Consider the following 15,435-nt stretch of genomic DNA (forward strand, 5'->3'; position numbering starts at 1 on the left):
CTGAATATGCCAAGAATTTCCAAGTGTGTTGTCAGATTGAATTAAGGGAAGGGTTGAAGTTTAGAAATTTAACTTATGTTAACTTATGTTAACTTCAGTCACTCATGAGTACTTATGAAGGGCCTGTTCTATCAGTTATTGTGTAAGCGTTGGGTGATACAAAGGAAACAATATGGCAATCCCTATTCTTGAGTAGCTCAGAAATAAGGGGGGGAGGAAGAGAGGCAGATAGTGAGAGAGAGACAGAGACGGAGACAGAGACAGACAGAGAGAGAGAGAGAGAGAGAGAGAGAGAGAGAGAGAGAGAGAGAGAGAGAGAGAGAGAAAGAGGAAGGAGAAAACATACACATTACTATGGACAAAAAAGCTATATACAAGATGAATAGGATATAATCAAGAGTTTAAGGCACTAGAATGAAGAGGAAATAGGAAAGGTTTCCCTATAATAGGGTGAGATTTAAACTGGGGCATGGAAGGAAGTGGGGAAGTCAAGAATTTGAAGAGGAGGGAGAACATTCCAGGCAAGGCAGACAGAGAAGATGCCTAGAGATGAAAGATGGGAATATTTTGTCTGGGCAAAGAAGCAAGTGTTAGTAATATATTGAAGATTAAAGTAATAAACACAGATACTGCCAAGGGACTGTGACAAAGTTTCTAAGTAATAAGTAATTTTATTAATTATCCTAGCAGATAATAAAGGGATCAGTGGCACTCTTGAATTCCAGAGACCTCTCATGAAAAAATCACTGCTTATATGCTCTTAGAAGAGTAGATGTTCTTGAGAGTGGCAATCAACTCTAATGATTAATAAAAAAAATGAATATTATAAAGGAAATCAACTCTGGTTAACAATAAAAAGAATGAATAGTATAATGAAAATCAACTCTGATTGGTTAATAATAAAAAGTGATTATTATAATGAGGTGAACTTATCCTAATAAGGGGCTGGGGAGGCAACTTTGATTACTCTAGCTAGCTTCTGGTCTTGGTAGTCTAGACAAAGGATCTCTCCTTTTCTTTCTTCCCACCTCTAAACCAGAGTAGAAAACAATGAACTTCCCTGGTTGGTGGGATCTGAAAAAAGGAGAAAGGTAATCCAAATTCATTATCAACATTGTCCTTCAGACATTGGGTTTACTTAATAATGAGGATATAGGAAGGGGGAAAAAGACATCTAGACAAACAAGACACTGGTGAAGTCTAGGGACTCTTAACCATTTATTTATTTAAATGTTTCATGGACCCATGTGGTAGTTGAGTGAAATATAAGGGTCCCTTCTCAGAATTATAGTTTTAAATGCACAAAATGAAATATATATAGGGCTTATGAAAGGAATCTGTTATTGAGTTATAAAATTATTAAAAATCATGAGTTTATAAACCCTTAGCCTAGAATGACAAAGATCACATATGGTGGTTGTTATAAAAGTAAGAAGGGACAAAAGCCATAGAACCCTTCTTCCAATTTTCTCTTTTTAAGCTCCTAGGGATCTAGCTTTGAAGTGAATGTTTCACCTCATTTACATCAGTGATTTCCCTGGGCTTGACCATGCCCTCTACCAATGCTGATGAAGGCTCTTTCTATGACAGTTGCAAGACCAGAAACAATGCCACATCCTGCTGCCAACGGGATGATAAATCACTCTAAGGTTAGTGGGACTGGTCCTTAGATAAAAGACATACATTAAAGACTCATTGAAGTCCATTTAAGCATTACAGGACCCACCAGAGCTTCTATCCCTCTGAAATGGCCTTTGAGAACCCAGAGAATTCTCCATACCAAGAGGAAGGAGCAGAACAGGGCATTAATTTAGGTTTGATAGAATAATGTAATAAATTCCACTTTAATTATTTTGTGCTGATTTTACCCAGACTTTAGGCTACTATAATAAATTTATTGTTCCTCATTTGAGAAGGCAGAGACAAATAGATGCTACAAATTTTCTGTCCTAAATATAAACATTTAGCTTAATTTTATGAGTGACATCAGAATTCTGATAAAATATGGTTATGAATGAAAAAGCATTTATAAAGTGATACACATATGCTATATATTCATATATACATGCAAATGCATATACATACATGTCTATACACACTGCACTGTTAGTGAGGCATCATCATATGTGTTTTTTTAAGGCAATTGGGGTTAAGTGACTTGTCTAGGGTCACACAGCTAGTAAGTGTCTGAGGCCAAATTTGAACTCAAATCCTCCTGACTCCAGGGCAGGTGGCTCTATCCATTGTACCACTTAGTGCCCCTGGCATCATCTATTTTTGAGGATTGATAGATTGGAGATCAGAAAAGCATTTTTTAAAAATCTGAGAACTTCTTTCATATACACTATTAGGTGGGTTGTATTTTTTAAAATATCCATTTAAGGAAAGATTTAGTTTTAGAAGGGACACGAGACCCTTTGAACCAGCTCTAATTTTACAGATGAGGAAACTGAGGTCCAGAGGAGTTAAGAGTTGGGGATTATGTCGGAAAGCTAAATATGATGCTGCAGTATTTGCCTAAGGGACTTATATTCTCATAGAAGAAGGTTAAACAGTTCAGAGGAGTGGTACTCAGGTGAGACCTCTCTTGGGAGAGAGAGGGGTGTGGATTCTTTGGAATATTGTATATATTATCAAATGCATTTCCTGGGATTTTATTTGGCATTATTTTACTGGTTTTTCTTTGATATAGGAGTGGATTCTATATAGCAAAATGTCAGTAGTACAGGAAAAAAAAACTTCAATAAAAAATTAAGCTCAAAACATATGATAAATTTTTAGGGTTTGAAATCAAGGTGCTTGAAATTCATAAAAATATCATTAAATGTCTAGCCACCTTATTAAGGCTCTTTGGCCCCAAAAAGGAAAGCTAGGGTGGGGAGGGGAACATGACAGGCAGCTTTCTTCAAGGAAGGGTCTGCCTAAATTTAGGCTGCTAAATGTACCCACTAGTCTGGTTCTGCCTGGCAGAACTAGGAACAATGGGAAAAAATTAGGAAAAATACTGTTAATAATTAAAGTGATCTGAAAATTGGACTGTTTTTCTAGGAACATCTCCTGACTCAAAGACTTTAGAGGGATTGTCCACCATGCCTGCAATGTTCTCCTTCCTCATCTATTCCATGTGGCTTCTGTAAAATCTCACTTAAAAATCCTACCTTCAATCTATAGGGCACTTTTCTTGATTTTTCCCTTAATTCTCTTATCTTTACTTGATTCTCTCCAATTCAGCTTCTCTATATCTTGTTGTCTATAGTTGCTGGCATGTATCCTCCATTGGACTAAAACCTTTTGAGGACTGGACTGTCATTTGCCACTTTTTGTATTCCCCTAAAAGTGCCTGGCCCTTAATAAGTGCTTATTGATTTGACTTGGACAGGTAGTCTTAGGAGGCAGAGGTATCTCCCCTCAATGAAGGATCAAAGTCAACGATATTATTGTCTGCACATACAAGTTGGATGAAATAGTCTCTGACTCAAATTCTATGAAAAAAATGCTTTAAAAAATAAGAAAAGGCCCTGCTAATCTCACTAATTCAAGATATTTGAAAATTGTAGCCTGGGAGGTGGTTAACACAAAAAAAGAATACACACACACACACATACACACACACACACACACACACACACACACACACACACACACACAAACAGACACTAATTAAATTGACAATTTAAGTTAAATTGGGCACTTTGCCCAGAATAAAGACAGACTGCCCTGGAAGAATTTATAAAATTCAGAAGAATGAACATAAATAGGGATAATTTTCCAAGTCACTATTGCTTGGCTATTCCCCCCCCCCCTTCAACTTAATATTTTTGGTGTGAAATAAATGTTTAGGAGCAGTATGTAGGGAAGGTGGTGAGTACCTTCCCCTGTTCTTCAACTAGCAATATTCCACCTGTTCTATTGATTGATGATCTTTGCCCTGTGAGTATTTTCTCTGCCTTCTAGTATTATGGCCCAGCTACACCTTTCTCATCCTGTGTGGTTCCTGTCTCCAAATCTTGCAGAGGATCAACTCCAGTGGATTGTCTAGAAACATAGTGTAAAATTGGATAATATTGGGTAAAAATCATGAGGAGTTTACTTTTTTTTTTTGCTGCTGAATTTTGAAAGGTTTGAAGATGTGGAGGAAGGCAGGAAGGGGGGGGGCGGGGATATTTAGTCATTCAATTCTTGTCCTGGTCCAGTTATTGTCACTCTACCTTCATTCTTCCTGCTAAACCTGAGTAGTCATTAAATAACGAGAAAGCAGGATTGTCCTGAAATAACCTGAAAAAATTCCCAGGAAAATGGCAAGTGGCTATCATCAAATGATGCTTTGAGATGACATCCCTGTATTACTCCACCTCCTTACAATTCAAAATTTCCTTTTCTTTCCCTCAACAGAGCAGATGAGAAATAAGAAAGGAACCAAGAAAAAGGCCATTAGAAAGAAATGGGGTTGGGGGTGGGGAGATAATGTAAGATTGGGCTAAAGACAGATAATTTTCAGACTTCTTTAGAATTCACAAGATAGGGGATACCTCAAATTTTAGGACAAAGGGATAGATTCCTCATATTAGACAAGATCACCTTATGAAATTCACTGAAGGAAAAGGCATCACTGGTATCATAACATGATTCCTTTCCTGATCTCAAAGGAGGATGTTCATATGCAAACCAGGGCCAAATTAGTTGGGGAAAAACCCTATCTACATCTTGTTGCCTTAATGTTTGAGAAAGGAAGTATAAGTTTCATCTTTCAAGTTCCATCTTAGAAGCTATTTGCTCTCCTTGTTTTCAAAGGAGGGTATCTTCTCAAGTGCTTTCTAAGTGGACTCTTGTCATTGCTTGGCTACCAATATCAACAGATTCCATGACAAACAAACATAGGAGGAGGAAGAAGAAAGTAGGAAAAGAAGAAATAGGAGGTACTCTGATAATGGACACTGACTAAAGTGTTGTCTCTTAGGATTTGTTAGTCACCTATGCTTACTTCTCCAAAAACTTCGACTAGGAAACTGTTTTAAGAAAAGCATAGTAAGCTATTATCTATAGATCAGAGTGTTGTTGTTAGGTAAGGAATGACTTACCTAGTTGTTTTTTTTTTAAACTATCTGGGAGGTGAAAACCCCCAGAGAAGTAACCTTTATGAGGACTAAATATTAAGTCATTAGAATAAGGAGGGGAAAAATATACTAAAGACAGCATTAACTTCCTTTTTTTGAAAATAACAACCATTTAGAATGATGGCCAGTTCTGGGACTTAAATCCCTTTGACACAGGCCAAAAAAAAAAAAAACATTCCCCTCTCTCCCTCATAATAGACAGGACAATAGCATATAATGATAACTTAGACAGTGACTAACTAGCACAATGCTGTTAAGTGATATCTTACCTCAGCTAGCCCAATCTTTTCTCCTTTCCAACTTTTTACTGCTTCCTATTAGTAGATTGTCGTATCTGTCCCACATAGATAGCTAAATGGTGAGTGAGCCCATTTTAAAAATACCTGAGATGTACCCATTTTTGTAACGGACCAACTGGTTTAATACAGAAATACTAATTTTTTAGAATGTTTGTGAGAAGAAATGTGGCTATGATTATGTCCCTCTTGCTTCAGAGCTAACTCTGACTATGTTCTTCTCTCCCTAGGGTTGGAAGAAAGAAAAGCAACTAAAGTACAATCATATTTTTTGGCAATTTAAGTTTTTTCAACTTCCTTCCTTTGTTCCTTCATTCCTTCGTTCCTTCCTCCCTTCCTCCCTCTTTCTTCTTTCCTTCCTTCCTCTCTCTTCTTTCCTTCCTTCCTAACTTCCTTCTCTCTCTCTCTCTCTCTCTCTCTCTCTCTCTCTCTCTCTCTCTCTCTCTCTCTCTCTCTCTCCCCCTTTATAGAGTGGCCATCTCTTCAAAATAACCTTATTATGGAGGTAAGCAAACATGTTCAGGGAGGGAAAGAATTTTGTACAAGATTAACTAACAAGCATTTATTAAGCACCTGCTGTATATAGTACCCTACAGGATACAAAGACATACACAAAGCAGTTCCTATCCTTTAGAGGCTCTCTTAAGAAGGGAGTGAAACACTTTACAGGTGAGTGCAATATACACACATATGCACACATATAAGTAAATATATAGAGATATGTGAGAATACACAGCACATGCACATATTTATAATGTATGCATATGCATGCACATACCTTTACATATATAAATATGTATCCTCACACCTATACATATGCACACATAAACTTATAGATAATTGCATGCACACCACACACACGCACATATGTATGTAGTTACATACATATAAAACACATATCATCCCACCTATATACATGCATACAAACATCTAGATGTATGAATACATATCACAATATATTTATAAAAGTGTGTATGTGGATGCATGGGGACACATAAATACATGTGTGAATATCCTTCATACATGTATATAAAATATGGTTATCTGCATATAGAAATCACATATACTCACACAAATATACACATAGATATGTGTATACATAATACATATGTATATAAGATATGTGTGTATGTGCATATGTACAAAAACCACAGGTATGTCTACACATAGCACATAGTACATATAATATGTATATATGTATGTCCACATATACACATATAAATATATATGCCCCCACTTATACATATAGACCTATAAATATATATAGATGCATGTATACACAAAGTATAGATGCACGTGCACATAACACATGTATATGTTATATATATATAATACATATATACATACCCATATATACAATACACATACATGAATGCACAACACATGTATGCACACAACTATCCAAAGACACACAAACACAAAATACCGATTATTTCTTGGTACAGGAGGAGAAGGAAAGGAGAGAAATCAGAAAAAAAATCAAAGGAAGTGGCATTTTAAAGTAAATGTTAAAAGACATAGGGATTCCAAGAGGAGGGAAAATTTTTACCAGCATGGAGGATAGTCTGTGCAACGATATATAGCTAAGAGACAGCTGTTGTGTCCTGAGGTTTGGTTAGAGTGAGATGCTTGTGAAGGAGGGGTTCAGTCTTTCCAATTGTGTCTGACCCTTCATGACCCCATTTAAAGTTTTCTTGGCAAAGATACTGGAGTGGTTTGCTATTTCCTTCTCCAGCTCATTTTCTAGGTGAGAAAACTGGATGAAGGAATTGGATTTTAACTCAGGTCTTCCTACCTCCAGGTCCAGTGGTCTATCTACCTAGTTGCCCTTGTGAAAGAGAATAATGTATAATCGGTCTAGTCAGGTTGGAATCAGACTATGAATGATTCCAAACAAGAGAGTCTGGATTTTATCTTAGAAAAAAGGACAGCAGAGCTGAAGATGATCAGAAAGGAAAAAGATGTGGCAATAATTTAGGCAAGAGGACCTGAAGCTGAGAGTTGGTAGAATGGGAAAAAGACAAGAAGACGGAATTCAAGAGATTTTGAGGAAGCAGAATGAATAAAACTTGTCAAATGAAATGACTACAGAGCATGAGCAAGAGTGTGGAAAATGAAAAAACAAAAAAGTAGTAGAAGGAGCAAATTCAGGTTCTGGAGAAAAAAATGAGTTGAGTCAACTTCATTGGTGGAGTTTAAGATGTTCTATAGAACAACCAGCGGACATTTTGAGATGTGAAACTCAGGAGAGAGCTGAGGATTGATTTGGAAATCATCACCTTGGAGACTGACAGTAGAATGCATTATCTTGCCTTGGGGTACACCTGTGCACAGGTTACAATGCATTGTGGTCAAACTCATAGAAACTGTTGCCACTAAAACTTACATATATTGACTTAGAAAACCACATAACATCATTCATGTTCTATTGCATTACTTATTTTCAAGCATTTCCCAATCTGCTTCTGGCCAACCTCTAGAGATTTGACACTTCTGGATTACAGGACATGAATAAAAATTGTAAAAAAGAGACTGGGGGGGGTTCAAAGAGGGAGCAAGAGAACCATAACAGAATATGTTCCATTTCTGTTTCGAGTACAAAAATGTGTATATACGTATGGCTTTATTTCCATTTTTTTTTTTTTGCTATATTGCATAATATAGAGATTGGAACAGAGGTTCTTATTTCATTGTTCATTTATTTCAGCTGTGATGCATTTATGGCAAAGATAGAATGAGTGGCTTGTCATTTCCTTCTCCAGTTCATTTTATAGATGAAGAAACCGATGACTTACCCAATGTCACACAGCTAGTAAAGTATCTGAGATGGATTTGCTCCCAGAAAGATGAATCTTCCTGACCCCACATCTAGTACTCTATGCATTCACCATTTAGCTATCCCTCTTACAATATAGGATCCTTTAAAAATTATTTTTGTTTGGGGTTTTTTTTTAGGTTTTTATAAGGCAAATGGGGTTAAGTAGCTTGCCCAAGGCCACACAGCTAGGTAATTATTAAGTGTTTGAGACCGGATTTGAACCCAGGTACTCCTGACTCCAGGGCCGTGCTTTATCCACTACGTCACCTAGCTGCCCCTAAAAATTATTTTGATAATTATTTCAATATAATTGCTTTCCTTTGTAGTCCTATAATGTTTTATTTTATGCAGTTAACATTCTTAAAATGGTCCCAAGATGCCAAAAGAGACCTAGTTTAGAGTTGTGGCTTGGCTAATTTCAACTTGGTTAAGTTCCAAAGCAATCTTGAAGCAGTCACTTAGCTTCATTATCTTACCAACCTCAAGGGACTATTTAGTTAGTTGAAATGAGATAATGAATGGGAAAAGCATCTGTAAACCCAAATTATGCATTTCTAATTGCTCTCATCACCCAGTTTTTCATTCTTCAGAATAGATAAGCAAACTATCACACAGTGTCCCACACAACCCCTAACACAGATAACTCAAGAAAAAAAATTAATGAATGGAAAAGGTATATCTACTATGACTTTTACTAGGCACTTTCTTATTTCTCATATGATCTTCACAATAATTCTGTAGATGGGTACTATTATTCCCGTTTTACAGATAAGGAAGCGGGAAGCTAGGTGGTCCAGGGGATAGAGTGCCATCTTACTGATTTTGAGTCTGGCCTCAGACACTTACTAGCTGTGTAAACCCTGGGCAAATCATTTAACTCTGCTTACCTCAGTTTCCTCACCTATAAAATGAGCTGGAAAGGGAATGGAAAATTACTCTGTACCTTTGCCAACAAAATTACAAATAGGAATCCCTAAGAGTCATATATGACTGAACAACAAAATTAAGGAAATTGAGGCAAACAGTAATTAGAGTAATTAGAGTGATAATGAATGTATGAGGGAGGAATCTGAACCTGATATCAGGCCAAGGGCTCTCATCCACTGCACCACCCACTGCCTCAAGTAGATCATAGTTATTATTTTTTCTAATTGTTTTATTACATGCAAAGATAAGTTTTCAATATCCATTTGTTCAATATCCAATAAGCTTCAAATATCCATTTGCAAGCTTTTGAGTTCCACATTTCCTTACCACCTTCTTTTCCTACATTCTCCTACCACTCTCTTTTCCCTCCCCCTTCTCCATGACAGCAAACAATCTGATAGAAGTTATTTCCATATTAGACAGATCATAGTTATTATAAAAGCTATAGACATAACCAAAGACATTGAGGATCTCATGTAAATGTAAATTGCTATGACATGTTCAGAGTATGTGTAACTGAAAATTTTTAAATTTTTAAATTTTTAAATTTTTAAAAATTCTTTTTTTTAACCTATTGATAACTTGAACTTTCTGCAAAAGGTTTTTGAATCCAGAATCCAAGGAAAATGTTCTTCAAAGGGCTGAGAAGTCAGCAACAAGACCCAGGGTTTGAGCTGACTAGCTTCTTCCTTCTTTTCTAATTTCACCACTGACCTGTTCCTAAGCTGAAACCCCAGACCCCAAACTATGAAGTAGTCAAAGGAACTGGAGCCAGAGCATAGGGATCCTGAGGCATTTCCATTTACTACCTATATGACAGTGGGTAAATACTTTTGCCTCTCTGAGCCTCAGTTTCCTCAACTGTAAAATAAGGGTGTTTGGATGACGACAAGAAGAGATAGAGTCTTAGGAGCATTCTGATAAAATTCATCAGCTAAGGACTCTAACTAAACTTTCAAGAGACAGAACCCACAAAGGGACCCAGTGAGGCAGTTCTCCTACTCAAGGTAACTGGGAAAAGAGCGGAAAGGCTCTGCTCCCCGGGATCGGAGAGGCGGCCTGCCAGAGGGGTGGCCCGCCAGAGCCAAAGAACCTCAGCCTCCCGGAGGCAGCCCGAGGGCACTGGGGGTCTCAGCTCACAGCAGCGGGAAGTCTCCAGAGCTGCACCCCGAGGAGCACCGGGTACAAAGTGGGGGAACAGTGGGGGACCTCTGCCAGAGGGAGCACTTGGAGCCCAGCCCTCAGGGCACACACCAAGCGGCATCATCTTTCCCCAGCCCGGATCCAGGAAACAGAAGCAGGCGGAGCCAGTAAGCAGGAGCCCCCAGGGCATGAGCCCATTGAGCTGAGGGAGGGGAGTGAAGAGAGACTGACTAGCTCTGTCCTCTGCCTCTGGAACAGGACTCTGGGGCTCTGACCACATTCAGATCCTGATCGCAGTCTAGGCCCCCCCCATGGAACAGCAGGGCCCTCCCACCTGGGCCCCGTGGCAGAGGGGGGCGCTTATGGTTATTCACAGACCAGGAGGGAGGACAGAGCCTCACACACTGAGACCCTTGTGGGAGTGTCCCAAAAGCTCAAGAAACACCCCAAACCAGGCCCAGGCTGGGAAAATGAGCAGAGAAACAAAAAGAAGACTATTGAGAAATATTTTGCAAATGAGCCCAAGAAGGACCAAAATACTCAGTCTGAAGATGAGGAAGCACAAGCTCCTGCATCTAAAGACTCCAAGAAAAACAGAAATTGGGCTCAGGTTATGATAGAGCTCAAAAAAGACTTTGAAAATCAAATGAGGGAGTTGGAAGAAAAACTGGGAAAAGAAAGGAGAGAGATGCAGGAAAAACATGAAAATGAAGTCCGCAGCTTAGTCAAGGAAATCCAAAAAAATGCTGAAGAAAATAGCATGCTAAAAACCAGCTTAGGTCAAATGGATAGAACAGTTCAAAAAGTTATTGAGGAGAAGAATGCTTTAAAAAGCAAAATTGGCCAGATGGAAAAAGAGATAAGAAAACTCTCTGAGGAGAACAAATCCTTCAGACAAAGAATAGAATTCAGGGAGATTGATGAATTTACCAGAAATCAGGAATCAATATTTCAAAACCAAAAAAATGAAAAATTAGAAGAAAATGTGAAATATCTCATTGAAAAAACAACTGATATGGAAAACAGACTTAGGAAAGATAATTTAAAAATTATTGAAATACCTGAAAGTCATGATCAGGAAAAGAGCCTTGACATCATTTTCAAAGAATTACTACAGGAAAATTGCCCTGATATTCTAGAAGCAGAGGGCAAAATAGAAATGGAGAGAATCCAGCGATCCCCCAGAGAAAGAGATCCCAAAAAACCAACCCCTAGGAATATTATAGCCAAGTTCCAGAACTCCCAAGTTAAAGAGAAAATATTACAAGCAGCCAGAAGGACACAGTTCAAATATCGTGGAGTTGCAGTCAGGATCACACAGGACTTAGCAGCAGCTACATTGGAAGCTCTTAGGGCTTGGAATACAATATACCGGAAGGCAAAAGAGCTTAGAATGCAGCCAAGAATGAACTACCCAGCAAGGCTGAATGTCCTCTTCCAGGGAAAAAGATGGACTTTCAATGAACCAGGGGAATTTCAAATGTTCCTTTTGGAATGGCCAGAGCTGAACAGAAGGTTTGATCTTCAGATACAGGACTCAGGTGAAGCATGGAGATTGGAGGAGAGGGGGGAAATATGAGGGACTTAATGAGGATGAACTGCATGTATTCCTGCATAGAAAAATGACACTGATAATACTCCTATGAACCTTCTCAGTTAATAGAGCAGGTAGAGAGAGCTTTTATAGTTGAAGCACAGGAGAAAGCTGAATTTGAAGATAAAATATGGTGTAAAAATGGAGTCAATAGAAAAAAAGGGAAATGGAATGGGAGAAAGAAAAAGGAGAGGGGGAATAGTCCAAGATATTTCACATAAGATTTTTTTTATTACAATGAGCTATTGCAATGATACAGAAGGGGGGAGGCAAGGGGGAATGAGGGAACCTTTGCTCTCATCAGAGGTGGCTAGGAGAGGAAACAGCAAATATACTCAATGGGGTATAGACATCTGGAGTAAGAAGGAGGGGGGAGCAGGGGGAAGGGGGGGTATGTGAATAAAGGAGGAGAGGATGGACCATGGGGGGAGAGTGGCCAGATATAACACATTTTCTTTCTTACTTCTTGCAAGGGGCTGGGAATGAAAGGCCTGCCCAGGACCATAGGGCCAGGTGGATGCTGGGCCTAAGGGGTGGTATGGGGGCTCAGGGCTTCTTGGCCCCAGGACCAGGGATCTGTCTGCTGTGCCACTCAGCGACCCTACAGCAAAGTCAGAATGAAAGGAGAGAGAAAATAGAGTGCATGGTAGTGGAGAAATAAGAAAGGAGGGAGTTGCAATCAGCAATGGCAAAGATGGAAAAATATGGAAATAACTTTTGTGATGGACTTATCATAAAGAATGAGATCCACCCATGACAGAGTTGCTGGTGTTGGAACAAAGACTCAAGCACATTTTTTGTTATTATTATCTGGGGGAGGGTGCAGGGCAAGTAGGGCTGGATGGCCTGCCTGGGGCCACATAGCAGGGTGATCTTTGGGTGTCTGGGGCCGTATTTGGACCCAGATGCTCCTGGCTCAAGGGTCAATGCTCTGTCTGCCACCCAGCCACCCCTACTATTATTACTATTTTATTTTATTTTGGGTCTTTTTTTTCTTTTTTTTTTCTTTGGGTTTTTGCAGGGCAGTGGGGATTGGGTGGCTTGCATGTCACATGGCTGGGTGATTGTTGGATTTACGAGGCTGGATGTGGACTCATGGCTCCAGGGCTGTTGCTTCGTCCATTGAGCCACCTGGCCATACCTACAATTATTACTATTATTATTTTTTATTTTAATTTTTTTCTCTCCCCTTTACTTTTTTCTCCCAAACAAGTCTATCTATATTCATGGGGCAGGAGGGGTATTTTGTTTACTTGTAAACAAGAATATTTTGTTAATGTAAAAAAAACATTTGTCCAAAATGAGAATAAAAAAATAAATTAAAAAAAAAGAAAATAACCTCACAAAAATGAAGTAAATGAAGGCAGTATTCTACTAAAAAAAAATAAGGGTGTTTGGACTGGATTCAGTGGAGAGAGCAGAGGTTTGGTGCCCAGATCCCCTGAGTTCAAATTCTATATTGTCCTAGGGAAATCACATAACCTCTCAGTGGCAGAATTTCCTCAGTTGAGAGATAGAAAAAATTATAGCACCTTTTCCTTTCTCCCTCCCTTGTCTCCCCCTGCCCCACAATGGGTTTTTAGTCTGGGGTGAGTGAACTTAAAGTGGCCATCAACTAATATCCTTAATGGTTAAACTGATAATTAAAATGTCATCAAATAATACCTAAAAGCAGTATGTATGGGTCGTAGTGTTAGTATAACTGGATCTGCTTCAATTAACCTCTACACTTTCATATTATTAATGATCATTTTAGATAGCAAAGACTTTGTGGATGTGACATGGGCATTTTAAGTTAATTTTGCCCCTAGATATATTCAACTTGCACAAGCTATGACCCTTTGGCAAGAAGTATACAACGATGATAAGCAGGATGATTTCAGAAAAATCTAAAAAGATTTACATTAATTGACGCAAAGTGAAGTGAGCAGAACCAGGAGAATGTTGTACATAGCAACAACAATATGGTTTGATGAATTGTGAAAGACTTCACTATTTCTCAGTAATACAATGATCCAAAACAATTCCAGAGGAATAATGTTGAAGCATAATATCCTCATCCAAAGAAGGAACTGATAGTTTGAATACAGTTCAGAGAATACTAATTTTTTAACTTTTTCTTTTGAGTCTTTTTGTGCAAAATAATTATTATGGAAATGTTTTACATGATTGTATATGTATAACTTATATCTGATTGCTTACTATGTAAGGGAGGGAAGGGGTGAGAGGAAGAAAGGAAGCAATAGAATTTGGAACTAAAAATGAAAAAATCTTAAAAACTGTTTTTAGGGGAAAATAAAATATATTATAATTCTAAAGTATTATGGTGACAATGTTCCTAAGATATAAGTGAACTAACTTATTGATTATTTTTTTACAGGAGTAGTGGCTTTTATCTGCTCTGAGGAAGGGGTTTATTGGATATGGTTTTTATTAAAGGAATTGTTTATGTGAACCTTCAGATTCTAAGTCAAGGGTGCTTCACTTTTATTTGGAATCATGGGTTTCTTTGGTAGTGTAGTGAAACCTATTACAACTGTGGTTTGTTGTTTTACATTGCTAATTGAAGGAAATGCTAAAATAGTATTAAAATAAAAATTCATTTTTTTTTCTTCCAGACATGTCATGGGCCCTCTTAAAATCTATGGAACCACATCTGGGACAAATATTGATATTGTGGGTAGTGAATTAGATGGCAGGATTTTATTGAGGATTACTGATGATCCCTCAATGTCCAAAAGAAGGCATCTCTAATAAAGACTATGTTGTTTTGCCTTGAGAAAATGTCATTTTCTCTCTTGGTTCCTATTACTGGTACACAGCGCTTGGAAATCTCCAGGATAAAGTATGTGGGTAAATAGGTTTTTTTATATAAGTCTCGTTCATTAGAATATTTTACTACTAAGAAAGACAATCAAGTGTTTGTTGTCTGGCTTCAACATTCAACCTAAAGTCAGATTGGGGAGTTTCTTAGACCCAGACAGGATTTTCCAAGAAGTGCTAATCTAAACTTGTACCCCAAAACAGCAGAGAGTAGTTGAAAAGTGTTGAAAGGTGAAAGATGCTTGCAAGGGGACAAGGAGAGGAGGAAGAGGAAGAGTTCCCCTAACTTGTTTTGCTTTCAGATTTTGAGTTCAGAGGGTTCACTTCTGAGCAGCAGGCTGCTACCTCTGAACCAGTGGGAATTCTGGACTAAGTGGAAAAAGATGTTTTCTATTAAATCTTTATTTAATAGAGGTCCATGTTCATATAAGATTAGATAGTGAAAAGGAAGGAAGGTTGGGGTACAATTGATGTTTGTGATTTCAAAAATTTTGCTAAAGTAGCTTCTATTTGGGAGGAGGAAGAGAGATATTCATTTTGACTAAAAATGCTTCTCTCTTGTCCAGATCAGTGATACCAGTCCATAAGGATCAGTATGGCAAATGGCAAAATTTCTACTGTGGATTGCAGCTTCTAGCTTTCCTGAATAGGGATCTATCCTGCTGAAGTTGGAAGACCAGGTATCTGAACCCCATTAGTTAAGACAATCCTGACAGACTA

The 15,435-nt window shown here is 38.2% G+C and overlaps 1 protein-coding gene across 3 annotated transcripts in view; it reads right to left on the reverse strand.

Annotated features, from left to right (window-relative positions):
• The window catches only part of CPM (carboxypeptidase M), a 68,695-nt gene that overhangs the window by 23,368 nt on the left and 29,892 nt on the right, over window positions 1-15,435 (reverse strand). The gene's annotated exons all lie outside the window — the stretch shown is intronic.

This window comes from Macrotis lagotis, chromosome 2, assembly GCF_037893015.1.
Source record: "Macrotis lagotis isolate mMagLag1 chromosome 2, bilby.v1.9.chrom.fasta, whole genome shotgun sequence".
NCBI lineage: Eukaryota > Metazoa > Chordata > Mammalia > Peramelemorphia > Peramelidae > Macrotis > Macrotis lagotis.